The following is an 18,566-nucleotide window of genomic DNA, read 5'->3' on the forward strand; positions in this document are numbered from 1 at the left end:
GTCACACAACAATCTTTTATTCAGGTCCTCAGGCATGGGGACCACACACCACACTTTAAACAACGTTGTACTGTTTCTCTATAGTTATCGAAGCATTCTGTGCTTCCATGAGTGCCCACGCTTAACACTCAGAGGGACTTATATATCTTAGTTGCTTAACTATTCTGAGACCCGGGCCCCCGTCCTTTTCTGCTCGGGATACCCCTCTGTATTATCCCGGTAATGCTAGCAGCCGTAAAGGACTGTTAATGCAGATCTGTTAGATCCGATCCGAAAACCCAGGAGTCCTCGTTACTGAGGCCCTTTGTGGCATGCGGTTTTCATACTTCAAAGCTTATATGGGACTCCCTTAATCTTCTGGGATCCTAACTTTACCAGGGTACTGTCCCTAAGTACAACATCATAAAGTAGAGCGGGGCCTGGTCTGTTCTATTGTATTATGAACATCCCTCCTCCCCAAGACTCCTATCCTCTTGTCCTCCTGGAACCTAACCTTCCCCTCCCCTTATGTACTCTGTGATGTCATGATCCCATGGCAACACAGGAAGGGGCCAAGTACACACTAAACATGCTAGAAACCTTTTTGAGGGGGTTTACACTAATATAGGATAAGTATCTGTTGTGTAAATTTAACATAGGTTAAACTCGATGGGCAGGGCTCGACAAATTCACTCGCCAGCATGCCACAGGAGAGTGCATTTTGGCCACTGTCGAGTGTTAACCTGCGGCGGGGTCCGGCGGCATGGTGTGGCGATCTTCGTCTTCTCCCCTGCAAATTGTAATGTTTGCCCTGCAGGTCCTGAAAAAATGGCCGCGCTGCGTCAAATGACGCAGCATTGCATTGGCAGTGTAACGTCACGCGGTGCAACATTGCAGGACACCGTTACATCACAGCGTCCCATTGCCATGACAATGCGGCATCATTTCATGCCGCGCGGCCATTTTTTCAGGACCTGCAGGGGAAACATTACAATTTACAGGGGAGAAGACGGAGATTGACGCACCACGCCGCCGGACCCCGCAGCTGGTAAGAGTCGTGAGGGAGTTACTTTGGGGGGGGGGGGGGGGAGAGTGGGTTTTGCCTAGTTTGTCGAGCCCTGTTGATGACATTTGTCTTTTTTCAACCTAATATACAATGTAATTATGTAACCAGAGTCCAGAATCAGCACATGAAACAGTGTCCTGTCAGACCTACTTAATATAATTAGTGATATAAATAGTAGTGTTCACTATAATCAGTGATATGAATAGTACTGACCACTATAAGCAGTGCTCAGAGTTGTAGTTAACACTAACAGCAGTGATATGAATAGTAGAAATCACTATAAGCAGTGATATTAGTAGTGGTGATCACTATATACAGTGATATGAATAGTAGATATCTCTATAAGCAGTGATATTAGTAGTGATCACAATAAGCAGTGATATTAGTAGTGGTGATCACTATATACAGTGATATGAATAGTAGATATCTCTATAAGCAGTGATATTAGTAGTGATCACTATAAGCAGTGATATTAGTAGTGATCACTATAAGCAGTGATATTAGTAGTGATCACTATAAGCAGTGATATGAGTAGTGGTGATCACTATATGCAGCAATGAATAGTAGTGATCACTATGAGTGGTGTGAGTGGTATGAGCAGTGATATGAGTAGTATTTCTGGGGGTGTCCCACTTCTCTTGTCTCAATTTAAAATCACTATCTCCCTGTGCACCAAAATCTATATTGTAAAATTGTATGCAAACAGACTTATTATGCTCATAGCACTGTATACATTGTTAGAACTGTATAAGAATAAACATTGTTGTTATATTAGTACATGTGACAACATCTTGTATGTGGCATGCCTGTTTGATCTTAATAAAATTGTCTTTATTTTGAAGGACAAGGCTATAGGAGACAATGAATGCATATGTGAAGTATTCATGAAGAATGCTGAATATTCAGGTAAGAATGAGGACAGGACAGGAAGAAAACTGTGGGAACAATTTGTGTTTCTGTTTCTATTAAATAAAGGTAGCTGTGTTGGTCCAGTTACAATAGGGCAGAGTAAATGAGTACTTCAGTATTAGGTGAAACCTTATTTATTTGGACTAACAATTGATATTTGAGGACAAGCTCTCCAGCGTTCTCTCTGTTCCTCAAAACGAGCAATTCTAATTCACAGAGATTCCAGGAGTTAAACACAGATAACTAAGGCAGGTGTGGTATAGAAGGACTGGCAGAGGGAATTGTAAATAGATAGGGAAATACATGGATGAAAGGTATAGTGAGAAATGTGGAGATTATGTAGGACCATCCATCAGCAGTGTGACGAGGGGCTGCAGTGGGGGATATGTGTAAAATTAAAGTGTCAAAGAGCATTATCGTTTGGAGTTCAAAGGTTTTTCTGTTCTTGATACATTTAAACGCTTTTGCCCCAAACACATGAACAATGAAATCCAGTGTGGAATGGAACGGGGACAAGTCACTGGTGCAATATTCCTAGATTTTGCAAAGGCTTTTGATACTGTTGACCATGCTATCCTGCTTAACAAACTCCAGTGCTTTGGAATAGGGAAGCATGCTTTAAACTGGTTTCAGTCCTACCTCCAACCCCTTGGATATCACCGGTGGTGTCCCACAAGGCTCTGTTCTGGGGCCCCTACTCTTTTCAGTGTTCATCAATGATCTTCCCACAGCTTGTAAGGAAGCTTCAATACACATGTATGCAGATGACACAATCCTATATGCACACAGCCATAGCCTCTCTGACCTTGAACACATACTTCAGTCTGACTTTTTGAGACTCAAAAACTGAATTTCTCAAAACAAACTGTTTTTAAACACTGACAAGACTGTAACAATGGTATTTGGGACCAAGGCTAAATTTTTATTAAAGCTTCCAGTGACGGAGCTCCAGATCAGAACCAACGCTAACACCACCCTAACTCCTGTTACTAGTTTTAAATACCTGGGCATATAGTTTGACTCCCACTTAACATTCGAGATGCACATTGATACCCTGACATCCAAAACCTATGCCAAACTAAGTATACTTTATAGGAATAAATCCTCCCTAAGTCTGCTGGTCAGAAAGCGTATCGCACAGCAGATTCTAATGCCAATTTTTGACTATGGAGACATAGTATACGGCTCGGCACCCCAAACCCACCTTAACAAACTTGACACCCTCTATAATTCAATATGCCATTTTGTTCTCCAATGCAACTACAACACACATCACTGCGAAGTGCTCAAAGAACTAGATTGGTCATCACTTGAGTCTAGGCGCAAAGTTCATCTTTACTGTCTTGCCTTCAATTAATTTCTTGGCAAGCTACCCATCTACTGTATCTGAACAAGCTCCTCACCCCTACCACACACAGCACTTATCATCTGAGATCTGACTCTGAAAGACTGTTCATGGTCCCAAGGTTCAACAAAGTATCCGGCCGCTCCTCCTTCTCTTACCGTGCACCCCAAAACTGGAACAACCTACCGGAGACTCTCACATCCACCACCAGTTTATGTTCTTTCAAAACCAAGGCTGTCTCACATTTTAATCTGGTCTGTAACTGTTACATACGCCTATAATATATATTATCTTTAACTGTGTATGCAATGTCTTGTATATAATGTATACCCTGTTCACTTATGTAACTGTATTTGTAACCATGTATTATTTGTCATCTTAACTCTATGCCCAGGACATACTTGAAAACGAGAGGTAACTCTCAATGTATTACTTCCTGGTAAAACATTTTATAAATAAAATAAACATTCCGTTGAGGATTTGGATGTTTAAATCATTTATGGAATAATCTGGCTGTGAGAATGGGTGTCCCACCAGAGTGCAGTATCTTCCTTCTTCAGGGTTTGTTATTGTGTGTCTGTAGGTTCATTCTGGTTTGAAGTATTGGGCTTGTTTCACTGATCCAGCATCCTTTGTCACATTTGTGAATCATATACAGTATAGCACATTCCTGGATGTGTGATCCTTTAACATTGAATGTTCTATGTCTGTGACTGGCCGTTGGATCTTGGCATACTGCATATCATTGGATGATATGTCACTGGGGTTTTTTGTTTACCTTCCTCTGGATCAATAAGTAAGTATAGATATAGGATAAAATATCTGTTGTCTAAATTTGGCATAGGTTGAACTTGATGGACGCATGCCTTTTTTTCAACCTCATCTACTATGTATATGTTTGCAGAGTGTGCAGCGTTTGATGTTGCATGGTCTTGTGCCTCTCTGTCCTTGAGTTTTGTTGGGAAGTTTTCTGTTGACTAACTTCTGTCGAAGCCGTGGTGGCTGCCGGGAAGCAGGGATGGGAGGTTTGGGGAAGATTTCACTTAATGTGTTATCCTTTGTTATCATGGGTGTCTGTTTGAAAACACTTCCTGATTTTTCTAATTCAGTGTATAGTATTGTAATGATAATGCTTTGTTTCTGTGCAGTTGTGCTAAAAATCCAGCACACAACGGGTTAACTTAATCTGGAGTTAATATGACATTTTCTCGTAGAGGTTATCAGAGCCAAATGTAGCCAATATTAATGGGCTAAGTGTATTGGGTAATAAAATCATAAAAAAACAATATGTGGCCCTGGGTGTCATCTTGGAAATGGGGTACAGTTCCAAAGTGTGGGGAAACAGTTTCAGGCGAGGAGAATCCTACTTGTGCAGCCAACACAACATAGACAAACACATTCCTCAAAGTGCAGGTCTCCTCTAGGGCAGAGGTACCAGGTAGAGCTCTACTCACAAGTTCACAAGGCGATTCTTCATTTATTGTAACAGCGATTGGACGATTGTTTGAACTTGTTAGCATGGCGTCATATCGGATATGAGCCGGACTGGCTGGGATGTTTGCGGGGCTCGGTGCAGGGACATGTGCGGGGCCTCGGCTCTTACCTTCTCCGTCGGCATCATCTGTCGGCATCTCCAACTTCCAGCATTTCCCCTGCATAGTCACCTGATGAAAGGTCCATATGGGACATGAAACGTTGTTTCTCCTCTGTTCTTGGCTATTACAATAAATGAAGAATTGCTTTGTGAACTTGTGAGTAGAGCTCTACTTTGTACCTCTGCCCTAGAGGAGACCTGCATTTTGATGAATTAATTTATCTTCAAAAGTGGACCATAGACAGGGCCGCCGTCAGCGGGGGGGGGGGGGGAAGGTATCCCGGACCCCGGAGGCTGCGGGGGGGCCCGGCCAGCCGGTACTGCAGGTTGGGCCAACCTCTGGCCAGACCCGGCCAGGCCTCTCCCCTACTGTGTCCCGAGCTTCCACCTCTGGCGCGCGACGGCCATCTCTGACATCAGCGCACCGGAAATAAGCTGGCTTCTGGTCCGCGCCAGCATGAGAGGGAGGCCCGGCGCGTGTGTGCCAACGGCAGAAGCATGTGGGACACAATGAGGGAGAGGCCTGCAGGTAGCTGATGGAGAGCCGTGGCCCGGTCGGACCGGCAGCCGTGCCTGGCCGGAGGTTTAACATAGCAACTTGCAGCGCCAGCCGGCCCCCCCCCCCCCGCAGCCTCAGGGCTGGCCAGAGACAATCCCCAAGGTAAGTCTTGTTTATATATATATATATATATATTGGGGGGAGCGGGGGGATTTTAATATGTATTGGGAGGAGTGGGGTAATTTTAAAATGGAGTGGGGGACTTTAATATGTATTGGGAGGAGCGGGTGTAGTTTAATATGTATTGGGGGTGAGCTGGGGTAGTTTAATATGTATTGGGGGAGCAGGGGTAGTTTAATATGTATTGGGGGGAGCGGGGGTAGTTTAATATGTATTGGGGGAGCGGAGGTCTTTTTAATATGAATTTTGTGGGGGGATAGTGTGAGAGTGGGGTAATTGACGAAAGGTGGGGGTGAGAGAGGGAGTGAGGAAAAGAGGGAGTAACAGGGAGATGCAGGGGAGAGATACATGTGAGGCGTGAGAGGGGGTGATTGAGAAAGGGGGAGTGATTGAAGAAGAGGGAGTGAGACGGAAGGGAGAAAAATACATGGGAAGAGGGGGGGAAATAGAGGGGCTCGTGAGGTGTGAAATGGGGGGGGACTCGTGAGGTGTGAAATGGAGGGGGGATAATTGGTGTAAAATGGGGTGGGATCGCGATACCACCAACACGGGGGGGAGAGGGGACCTCGAAGTAACTCTAGTACTGGGCCCTGACAAATCTGTCAGTGTTCCTGACCATAGATCCCAGAAACTCCCTCTTCCCGTCCCTTTTGAGCAGCAGAGAAGTTGAGAAAAGGGTCGCTGTTCATTTCCCCCATGGTCTTACAGATTTACTAAATATAAGCTAAATCCATTGATATAATTCACAACCATCATGAATATACGTTTGTGACGTGAAGTCAGGCGGATGAAATAATTCCACACATGCCATGATACTGGAGGGTGCAAAGGTCAGATATTTGGTCAAAATTAGGAGTAGGACTGATTTCTATGCCTCAAGCAAACTCATCCGAACGCAATGATGTGGGTCATAGTGTTCTAGGAGTTACAGAAACAGAGTTAGGGGTTATTTTTATACTGAGCTATTTTGCGTTTAAAACTGTTTCTCCATGGTAAATGTAACAGAAGATGGATGAGTCCGAGTTAAGGACACACCCTGAAAAGGTGGGGCTCATTGTTGTGACAGAGGCAAAGTTAGGATGAAAACCATTAATTTGTGTTATGAAATTAGAATTCAGCACAATGAATCTTCCGTCATAACACAGGAATTCTCATATTCTAAAACCAGGAGTCTGAGGAGTCTTAATACAGGGGGCACAACATTTTTTGGCTGCGCCCCTCCGTGTCTCGGTCCCTGCGCTCGCGCTCCCCCCCCCCTCCCGAGATGCCGAGGGTCACGTGATGTAAATGTATCCGTCATTTTTCCGCCACAGTGGCTCCCATCACCGCTCTGATGAAGAAAGATGCAGACACTTCTTCCTGGTCTCCTGAAGAATGCAAGGCCTTTGAGACTCTTAAGAAAGCGTTCGTCTCTGCTCCCATCCTACGCCATCCGGACCCTAAACTTCCTTTCACTTTGGAAGTAGACGCCTCGGATATTGGAGCAGGAGCCGTACTCTCACAGAGACAGTTCCCCCAGGATAAGCTACATCCCTGCGGGTTTTTCTCAAAAAAATTCTCCCCCGCAGAACAAAACTACAATGTTGGCAACGGAACTTTTGGCCATCAAACTTGCCTTGCAAGAGTGGAGACACCTCCTGGAGGGTACTGAAAATACAATTTTGATCCTCACGGACCATAAAAATCTATTATATATCGAGGGTGTCCGTCACCTCGGTTCCCGTCAGGCTCGCTGGGCATTGTTTTTTTCATCATTTCCTACATTCCTGGTACTAAGAATCTAAAGGCTGATGCCTTATCCCGTCAATTCATGAGCGAAGACAGATCCGAAGACATTCCTGAGACCATCCTACCCGCCAAGTATGTTATCTCGGCTAACTCTTTTGATGTGCTAGACAAGATTTTGGAGACTCCGACGCTCATCCCCGAGGGTATGGAAGTTCCGGAGGGCTGTTTGTATGCTGCACCTCAATTTCAGTCTGCCGGTCACCCGGGTACAAAGAGAACTTGCGATCTGATCAGACGCACCTTTTGGTGGCCTATTATGTTAAAGGATGTCAAGGAATTCATCAACTCATGTTCCATCTGTGCTCGAAATAAGTCCATCCGCAATAAGCCATCTGGTCTGCTTCGTCCTCTACCCATTCCGGACCGACCGTGGACCCACCTCTCAATGGACTTTATTGTTGAGCTTCTTGTTTCTTGTGGGATGAATACTATTCTCGTTATTGTTGATAGGTTTTCCAAACAGGCCCATTTCATTCCTCTCAAGGGTCTTCCTAATTCTGCCACCTTAGCAGATGTTTATATCAAAGAAATATTTAGTATTCATGGAGTCCCACTCTTTATAGTGTCCGATCAGGGGGTCACAGTTCGTCTCGAAATGTTGGTGTGCTTTCGCTCAAAGGTTGGAGACGACTCTTCTTTTTCCTCTGGGTATCAGCCCCAAACCAACGGACAAACTGAAAGGACAAACCAGTCATTAGAGCAATACCTGCGATGCTTTATTTCTGACGCACAGGACAACTGGGTGGACCTACTCCCATGAGCCAAATTCGTCCATAACTCACTCAGAAATGAGTCCACTGAAGAATCACCATTTTTTATAAATTACGGGTTCCATCCAGCGCGCCTTCCTATCTCTTCCAGTCCGTCCGGAGTCCCAGAAGCAGATTGCAGAGTGAACTCTCTTAAAAATTCATGAAAAAAGATTCAAAATCTTCTACAGAAAGCAGTACTCAGACAAAAAAACACAGACGGATTGCCATCACCATGAGGCACCCAAGTTTAGGCCAGGAGACAAAGTGTGGCTTTCATCTAACAACATAAGATTGAAGACACCTACACTGAAACTGGCCCCAAGATTCCTGGGCCCATTCACCATTCTCAAACAGGTCAATCCTGTGGCATACCGCTTACAACTACCTCAATCTATGAGAATCCCGGCAGTCTTCCACGTCTCATTGTTAAAACCTGTTGTTCAAAGTTCTCAGTTTCCTGACATCTCACCTAAACCTCCACCTGTCATCCTACAGGGTCAAGAAGAATTTGGAAATTCAATCCATAATCGATTCCAGATACTCCAGAGGAGGTGTCCAATTCCTCGTACACTAGAAAGGCTTTGGACCGGAGGAACTCTCATGGATATCTCTTCGTCAGATTCATGCTCCCGGCTTGTTAAGGCGGTTCCACGCCAGGTTCCCGCACAAGCCTTATGGGAATCGTCCTGAGGCCGATCCTCAAGGAGGGGGTCCTGTAAGGAATCAGGGAACACGTCCTTTGCGCAGACCTCCATTCTGGCACTAGCGCGTGCGCGCACCCCCCGCTCTGCTTACAGAGCACGCGTGCAAGCGCAGCTCTTCTAGAGTGCCACGGAGCGTAGCTCTGCCCCCTCTGACACGCAGCGCTTCTCAGGCGTGCCGTGCACACGTGACGCCGTGCACCGCTCCCCAGCTGCGTGGCAAGTACTAATCTAGCCCACTTGTCTCCTGCAGCCAATCCTTGCTTCCGCGCAGGCCGCGCCTCCGCTCCGCCTCCCTTGCTACTGGTTCCTGTGTGCTACAAATACCCTGCACTTCCCTTCCTGCTTTGCTGAGCATAACTTGTTGTAGTCTTGAGCTCCTGCGTCTGTTGTGCCTTGCTCCTTGTCTTGTGTTTATCCCTGCAGTTTGATTCTACGTGTACTGACCCGGCTTGACTTCGAAACCCTTCTGGATATTGACCCCGGCTTACCCTCGACTCTACGGACCTCTCCAACCCAGACCACGGCTTAATGGACTTTGACTATTCTGACCTCTCCATCCCAAGACCCTGGCAAGTATCAGGACTAACCCACTCTCTCCAACCCAGACCCGGCTATGTTGACAATCCGCCTGCCCGGCACGCTTCCGCTGCTGTGGGTGCGTGGTTCTATACTTCCCCACCTCAGAAACAGGGTCCTGTCTTGCTCGTGGGCAGCGCAAGCGTTACACCTTTAAACTACTGCAAATAACAGCAGCAAACGTATCAAAGAAAACATATTAAAAGCAGTGCTATATGTTCCTCATTATGCAGCAAAGGATGTTTCTAAATACTCCTTTCATGACTTGGTCAAAGCACAGCCTGCAGAATATTATCCCAGCCACCCCGTGATATGCCAGCAGAGTGCAGCACCTCCATGTGAATCCCAGAGCTGTGGGTTTTCCACAGCTGTATAATTAACAGGGATTCTCAGTTTTTTCAATGCACTGAAGTGCTGGTCTCGGTGGCTGTTTGTTAATTGAGGCCGGCAGCTAAACTTCTACAAAAGGTGTTGCCACAATGTCTATCATTTCCGAAGATCTATTATCTCACTTAGTGTTTTCACTCAGAGAAATTCCCTAAAATGATTCTTCCATCAGTCAGTGTTCACTTTTAATAAGTAATGAGGGTAATTGTGAGCCCATTAGCACATTTAAGGCCAATGGATAATAGCAAAGTGGAAGTAGAGAAGGCTCTATCAAGGGAATGTCATTCACTTAACCCATTATCAAACCATTGGTGAGTTTACATACAAAGAGAACCAGTACGTGCTCAAGGTTTCCCAGACATGTTGGGTCCTCCTTCCTATTTTGTTTAGTTAAGGTTGCTTTGATATGATGACTCTTCGTGCTATCTTTGCAAAAAAACAAACAACAAAAGTACATTTTGAGCAGTGGTTAAACTTAAAGTGTAAGGAATGGAGAGTCTCTACTTTATTTATGATCCCGCATTTTTACTGATGACCTTCGGTTTCCCTTTCGTTTTAAATGGAAAGGAAGTTTGTTTATTTTTTCTTATAGCATGCACACCGGTTACAATTTTCTTAAGATAAGGATCTCTGCCCCAGTGAGTACATGTTTGTATACAGGTAGTCCTCGCTATCCAACGTTTCACTTTGCAACGAATGGCGTATCCATCGCTTTGCAATGCAACCCTACGGGCCATTTTTTAATGCCGGAATGCGTTATCCAACGTCTGAATGCGTTATCCAACGCTCACCGCCACTGATTAACATGGGACTCACTTTACAACGGTTTCACCTCACTTATATATACTTATTTCATATAAAATAAACTGCAAGAATCTACACATTCATTTATATCAGGGGGTGGTCAACTCCAGTCCTCAAGGGACACCAACAGGTCAGATTTTCAAGATATCCCTGCTTCAGCACAGGTAGCCCAATCAGTGGCTCAGTCTTTGACTGTCAGGGTCAGACTGTCAGTCTTTGACTGTCAAAGACTGAGCCGCAGATTAGGCCATCTGCGCTGAAGCAGGGGTATTCTGAAAACCTGACCTGTTGGTGTCCCTTAAGGAAAGGAGTTGGCCACCCCTGATTTATATATTCATAGTAATTAACTAATATGCAAAATACAGATGGAAAGGAAAGAATTGTGCCAAATAAAGACAATATGCTGACATCATTTATTTTACAAGCTCATTTGTTACTGTTTTATATTGTTAGAAGATAAAATGGGGTTAAAGTACAAACACCGGGACATTTAACAGATACAGCAGATCAGAATACATAGAAAAGATAATCATTTATACTTGAAAGTTGTTGGTTACAGAACTGTACCCAGTCACGGCCGTGTCACCGACACGCTAACGACAAAGGACACGGCAGCACACCACGTGTGCAAGAAAATAAAGTATTTTAGAAATGACCTACAATAGGTACAAATGGTTCCCAACAATTCAGTCCCTATATGGACATTGGATAACCATTTGTACTCGTGTCAGTTCATGGACCTTAGATTTGTCGGCGTAAATGTGGTTCGCTGCTTCATTCTGCAAACTCGAAACGGGAGATTGGAAACTTCGAAATGTGGAGTGCTGATTTTAACTACTTCTGTATCACTCTATTGTCCTAGATCAGGGGCGGCCAATGCCGGTCCTCAAGGGCCACCAACAGTTCAGGTTTTCAGGATATCCCTGCTTCAGCACAAGTGGCTCAGTCAACGACTGATTGAGCCCCCTGCGCTGAAGCAGGGATATCCTGAAGATAGTGGTAGTGGCCCTTGAGGACAGGAGTATGCCCCTCCTGCCCTATACATCTGAATAGAGCTATAAATTGTTCTGTTTCTCCCCCTGACCCCCAACGTCCCCCCCAAAAAGTCTTCAAGGCACCTTATCGACTTGTACATACTGTTGTCCTTTGAATAATGAATACGCCTGTCTTTTACAGTGGTCCTCTGAAATTCATATTTATCAGAAAAGTATGAATAAAAATGGCAGCGATCACCCACAAATACAGAGGGAGCTGCACATAATAGGGTAAAATACACATCGCTTATTTCAATCAACGCTCCCATTGTAGACCTACATAAGCAGGCAATGACAATGAGGCGTGACAAGGACGGCTGACATAATCAGTTTGCAATTAAAGAACAACAAAGAAACAGTCTTGATTGACAATTGATCTCTGTATTCAAAGACCAGCAAACAGTCTTATCATGATAGAGATTAACCTTTCGACTCCCGCCGGTCTTCCCGATGTCAACCCCATTCTCGCTTGGTTTAGCGATCACGTGTGTTTTCGGGTCTGCCACCCCATCCCCCCCCCGTTTCCCTCCCCCCCAGGACATGAACGGATAGTGCTGACTGCTTCCCCCCTTCGTGAAAATGAGCATCTCTAGTGCGACGGACTCTGTACGTTATAGGCCCTCCCAGGGGGTCTGCCTTTATGACGTTCAAGGTACACCTTAGGTCACGGGTGCTCAACTCCAGTCCTCAAGACTCCCCCCCCCCCCCCCACCCCCTCAACAGGTCAGGTTTTCAGGATATCCCAGCTTCAGATTGAGCCACCTGTGCAGAAGCTGGGATATCCTGAAAACCTGACCTGTTGAGGGGCTGGGGGTGGGGGGGGGGGGGGGGGTCTTGAAGACTGGAGTTGAGCACCCCTGCCTTAGTGCACTCAAAGGGTTAACGATGATACAATCCCTCCGAAACAGGTTACCACGAAGCATGACACATTCGAAACACTTAATCACATAACCTTATTAAACATGCTTCTGAAATGAGTGCACCTGGGTCCCAGGTGAGACCGCTGCTTAAGCTAACGTGCTGCTGTCATGTTACTCCCATTTGTGTATTTACATAAATAAATGATATCCTGTCCCATACCTTTTTCTGGGGGGGGGGGGTGTACACAAATCGGTCTCATCCTGTTTGTTTTTCCTGAGTCTACCTTGGTTATGCCAAAGCCTTTGCATGGATATGTGAAAAGTCCTGGCAACGTCTCTGTGTGTTTGCATGGAAGGTCTAATATCTTGCAGAGCAGACTGATGCCACATACTGTATATAGCTGGGATACCTATGTGATCTCGGTATTCTGCCACTGATTCCCAGTGCATATTGTGCATGTGTTTTTCAAGAGCCACCGAGTGTCCGGGGGACTGCAGCTTCTCTGCATGATTATTGGAACTGAACTCCAGCCTTTTCGGAAGCCCCGAGCTACAATACGCTACTCGCAGTGGATTTTATTTCGGGCTTGGATAATTCGTTTAAATTTGAAAGGGATTGAGGGGGGGAAAAATCATGCTGTAGAATAGCTACTGTGACATTGAAGCAGGGTTCTTGGGTTCTACCACGTAGATTGTAAGCTCTTCGGGGCAGGGAGTCCTTTTCCTCATGTCTGCTTTTATGTCTGAAGCGCTTATTCCTATGATGTCACGCGTGTTCCTGCTGTAAAGCGCTATGTACATGGATGGCGCCATATCAGCAAAGATATACATACATACATTATTGCACATGGATTTATCACAGGACTGTACCACTTACAGACAGAATAAATAGGAAAATATGCAGAGCTACACAAGGCCATTATGGGGCATGCAATGAGACACAGCTTTCCAGTTATTTATCTTAAAAGAAATCAACAACTGTGGGTGCAAACATATTCACTGCTAAATAACAGTGTATTGCCATGTTCAAAACCTTTTCTCCCTGGTTTGGAACTGACAATGTTGTCTTCATGAATAAATGTTAATGTATTTTTAGTTTACCTCAAAAAGAAAAAAATGGGGGGTGCAAACAATGTATAAATTCTTTTATATGAACGTATTCAATCAAAAATGTATATAAAACTGCACATAAAAAGTGAAAAGGGTATATTCGTCTGGTGCATTAATCTCCAGTCTCCTGCCTCCTGTATGGGTGGTCAGCTACTGTTCTGTGCGATCTACTATTCGTGACAAGGACCCGCTGGAAAATAATAATAATAGCATGTTCTTGTATAGCGCTGCTAGTTTTACATAGCGCTTTACAGAGACATTTTGCTGGCACAGGTCCCTGCCCCGTGGAGCTTACAATCTATGTTTTTGGTGCCTGAGGCACAGGGAGATAAAGTGACTTGCCCAAGGTCATAAGGAGCCGACACCGGGAATTGAAAATGTGGAGACACTGGGGCGCTACCTAAATGTGCAGTACAGTGAGGTGAAAAATACACAATAATATAGTACTTAGGTGAACGGCAGTGAGTGGCCGAAAGTATTGGAAAATATACTGGCCCAAACTGTCGCTGCTGCTCAGCTGAAGGAGGACCTTCCCTGGATCCTCAGATAGTAGATGTACACAAGATAACAGCGAGCGCACATGAAAGAAATGATATTAATGAGAGAAGTGTATTAGATGTCTGCTAATGGTACATCATAAAACACGTTAGGATGATGGGATGGAGTTTATTTATTTATTTATAAAATATTTTACCAGGAAGTAATACATTGAGAGTTACCTCTCGTTTTCAAGTATGTCCTGGGCACAGAGTTAAGACAAATAATACATGGTTACAAATACAGTTACATAAATGAACAGGGTATACATTATATACAAGACATTGCATGCACAGTTAAAGATAATATATATTATAGGCGAATGAAACAGTTACAGACCAGATTAAAATGTGAGACAGCCTTAGATTTGAAAGAACTTAAACTGGTGGTGGATGTGAGAGTCTCCGGTAGGCTGTTCCAGTTTTGGGGTGCACGGTAAGAGAAGGAGGAATGGCCGGATACTTTGTTGGGCCTTGGGACCATGAACAGTCTTTTGGAGTCTGATCTCTGATGATAAGTGCTGCGTGTGGTAGGGGTGAGGAGCTTGTTCAGATAGCTGGGTAGCTTGCCCATAAAGAATTTGAAGGCAAGACAGGAAAGGTGAACTTTACGCCTAGACTCTAGTGATGACCAATCTAGTTCTTTGAGCATTTCGCAGTGATGTGTGTTATAGTTGCATTGGAGAACAAAACGACAAATAGAATTGTAGAGGGTGTCAAGTTTGCTAAGGTGGGTTGAAGGTGCCGAGCCATATACTATGTCTCCATAGTCAATAATTGGCATTAGCATCTGCTGTGCGATACGCTTTCTGACCAGGAGACTTAGGGAGGATTTGTTCCTGTAAAGTACCCCTAGTTTGGCATAGGTCTTGGTTGTCAGGGTATCAATGTGCATCCGAATGTTAAGTGGGAGTCAAACCATAAGCCCAGGTATTTAAAACTAGTGACAGGGGTTAGGGTGGTGTTAGCGTTGGTTCTATTCAGGAGCTCAGTCGCTGGAAGCTTTAAAAAATTAGTCTTTGTCCCAAATACCATTGTTACAGTCTTGTCAGTGTTTAAAAACAGTTTGTTTTGGGAAATCCAGTTTTCGAGTCTCAAAAAGTCAGATTGAAGTATGTGTTCAAGGTCAGAGAGGCTATGGCTGTGTGCATATAGGATTGTGTCATCTGCATACATGTGTATTGAGGCTTCCTTACAAGCTGTGGGAAGATCATTAATGAACACTGAGAAGAGTAGGGGCCCCAGAACAGAGCCTTGCGGGACACCACAAGTGATATCCGGGGGGGTTGGAGTTAGAGCCTGAGATGGACACATGTTGGGATCTTCCTAATAGGTAGTACTGAAACCAGTTTAAAGCATTCTTCCCTAGTCCAGAGCTCTGGAGTTTGTTAAGCAGGATAGCATGATCACCTGTATCAAAAGCCTTTGCAAAATCTAGGAATACTGCACCAGTGAGTTGTCCCCGTTCCATTCCACACTGGATTTCATTGCAAACTTTTAGCAGGGTAGTTACCGTGGAGTGTTTGGGACGAAAGCCAGATTGGAATTGGCTAGGGAAATGATCATAAAAACAAACACTCACACGGCCAAATGTGTGTGACGGTCACACTTGTTGGCGAGTATGGATATCTCTGATATCGTCACTGCTGTACTCACGACTTCCAAATAAAAACAAATAAAATACATAAAAGGTATGAATTACACTAAAAACGAATAAGTCCAGCGTCTAAAGTGCTGTCAGGCTCCTGCTTAGAGTTGATAATCCTTCCGCATCCGGAGGTCTAACACAGCATGGGTCTTCTGGCAGATGGCTGGACTGGATAGAAACTTCTTGTGATCTTGAACTCACTATTTTATTTGTTTTTAATCGCCTGTTTGTGAATAAAGCTGTTACCCCTGACACGATCCCTTCTCCGTCTTCCACTTCATGACTGAGAGAAGCCGAGTGTGAAATAACCTACCTGGAGCCCACAATCCATCATATTATATGAGGGCACTCACATAAGCCCATGTGAGTGATTCATTTTTATATATTGACTCATCTTACCAATCATCCCCTGTCATTTGGTTTTGGGACCAACCCCCACTGTTTTCACCCCTTTGTCTGAGGTACCACTGGATGAGATACGCAGTAGGAGCAACAGAGACTATCTGCACATCCCTTCTACAAGGGCAGCAAGAAGAAACAAATGGCGCACAGCCAGGGAGCCAGGTGGAGTAAAATAAATACCTTTAATTCAGTGCATGGCTGATAACATCTTCACCCCCTGGGGGACAAAAACACACACCTCCTACGCGTTTCGGACCGGTAGGTCCTTTATCAAGTATCCTTGATAAGTACTCCTTGATAAAGGACCTACCGGTCCGAAACGCGTAGGAGGTGTGTGTTTTTGTCCCCAGGGTGTGAAGATGTTATCAGCCATGCACTGAATTAAAGGTATTTATTTTACTCCACCTGGCTCCCTGGCTGTGCGCCATTTGTTTCTTCTTGCTGCTTCTGGATTTCCCTGTTTGGCTGGCACGCCAGTGATCACTCCTGGAGATGACGTGAGTGGGTTTACAGACTTTAAGACTGCAATAGTTGAGTACTGCTATATGTATACTATAAGTGACTCACGGGTCTATTGATTATACCCACTCCCACTGGTGTCTTCATGGAATGTGTTATACAGTTATAACTGGATGAAGTTGTCTGGGGTTTGAGCACCCTAATTTTTCTTACCTTCTACAAGGGCACTCACATATGCCCGTGTGAGTGATTAATATATTAGATTACACCCATATTTCCTATCAGTCACCTATTACCTGGTTGTCTGGGACCAACCCCTGCCACTCTTACCCTTTCTTTGAGGTACCATCGGAGTAGACGCGCATTGGGGATACCCTAGAAGATTCATATACACTGTCTACAAGGACATCCATGCTTACCTATGTACCTTAGAAGGAAGACCTGACGATTGGGAGTCGTGAGTACAGCAGTGACGATATCAGAGATATCCACACTCTGCAACAGATGTGACCGTCCCTCACATTTGGCCGTGTGAGTGTTTGTTTTTATGATCATTTCCATTACTCCATCCCATCATCCTAACGTGTTTTATGATGTACCATTGGCAGACATCTAATACACTTCTCTCATTAATATCATTTGTTTCATGTGCGCTCGCTGTTATCTTGTGGACACCGGGAATTGAACCAGGTTCCCCTGCTTCAAACCCAGTGCCAGAAAGTGTCTTTCCTCCCTGAGCCGCTCCTCCCATGATGCTGTGATGCCTTCTTGGTCTCTGTGGTGGGGACAGGTGATCGCTTGCAGGTTGTACAGCCCTGTTGTGTGGCAGCGATCACGGCTCTGCTCCACGAAATTCTCCCTTGCCCGACCAGCATCCTCGTTGCTGCGTTACCCTCCCGGATCTGACCTCACCGTCCCTGAAGTTTGGAATCCTTGCGTGCGCTCTACTAAGGCCTGATCGCAGGATACTGACTACAGGTGGGAGACAGCTAAGGAGATGTGCCAACAATGTGAGTGCAGCCATCCAACGCGTTTCCCCACATACTGTGGTTTCGTCAGGGATCTTTTAGTTTCCATTTGATATCTTTGGGGTTGCTACTGTCTGTCTGTTTTTTTGTTGTTTTAAATCCCAAAGGTAATCTCCGCCCCGTAGAGCGACTTTAAAGTCCCAGATACTTGGTTTGTTTGAGTTGTCGTCTTTGGTAGAAAGATGGACTTTCAAACTCCCAACACTCTAGGACAGGGGTGGGCAACTCCAGTCCTCAAGGGCCACCAACAAGTCAGGTTTTCAGGATATCCCTGCTTCAGCACAGGTGGCTCAATCAGTGGCCACCTTGAGCCATCTGTGCTGAAGCAGGGATATCCTGAAACCCTGATTTGCTGGTGGTCCTTGAGGACTGGAGTAGCCCACCCCTGCTGTTGGTACTGCGCAGCTAATGGATGAATTAGTAGATTTTGGGGCGTACGCCCATTCATTCAGTCCATTGACGTCATTTATATTTATGGGGATATAGAGCTTCTGTCCTTTTGTTTTTCACGTTTATTTTTGTTAAATGAATCTACTAATGCCCAACACATTGGAGCTATTCTGAGTTTAGAACAAAGTCACACACAATTGTCAGGGTATCGATTTGAGTGCTTCGTTTCCCCTCTAGTCGGCTCATCAATTCTCTCCTTTATTCAGGTACTGCTTTTGTGCTAAATTACACAGATGGTTGCATTTAGTCTACCAGTTTAGTCTCTGCATTGTTTTGCGCTGCAGAATATAGTAGTGATTATAAATAAACAATACTAGTAATGCTCACTATTCTCTTATTGAACATTGCTTCCTTTGCTTTTTCCAAAGCTATTGTTCTATAAACGAGGCGGGGCAGCTATACGGAAGCATCCATGCGTGTGTATTACATACATACATACATACATACATACAGACC

General features: G+C 44.8%; 1 long non-coding RNA gene across 2 annotated transcripts in view; it reads left to right on the plus strand.

Annotated features, from left to right (window-relative positions):
• The window catches only part of LOC142502498 (uncharacterized), a 35,338-nt gene that overhangs the window by 2,938 nt on the left and 13,834 nt on the right, over positions 1–18,566 (plus strand). Inside the window, exons 2-3 of one of the 2 annotated variants that reach the window (XR_012803779.1) lie at positions 1,888–1,951; positions 16,011–16,292. This is a non-coding gene — a long non-coding RNA (uncharacterized LOC142502498). Of the gene's footprint in view, positions 1–1,887; positions 1,952–16,010; positions 16,293–18,566 lie in introns of those variants that run through there. The other variant, XR_012803778.1, reaches the window with a different exon arrangement.

This window comes from Ascaphus truei, chromosome 9, assembly GCF_040206685.1.
Source record: "Ascaphus truei isolate aAscTru1 chromosome 9, aAscTru1.hap1, whole genome shotgun sequence".
Classification (NCBI taxonomy): domain Eukaryota; kingdom Metazoa; phylum Chordata; class Amphibia; order Anura; family Ascaphidae; genus Ascaphus; species Ascaphus truei.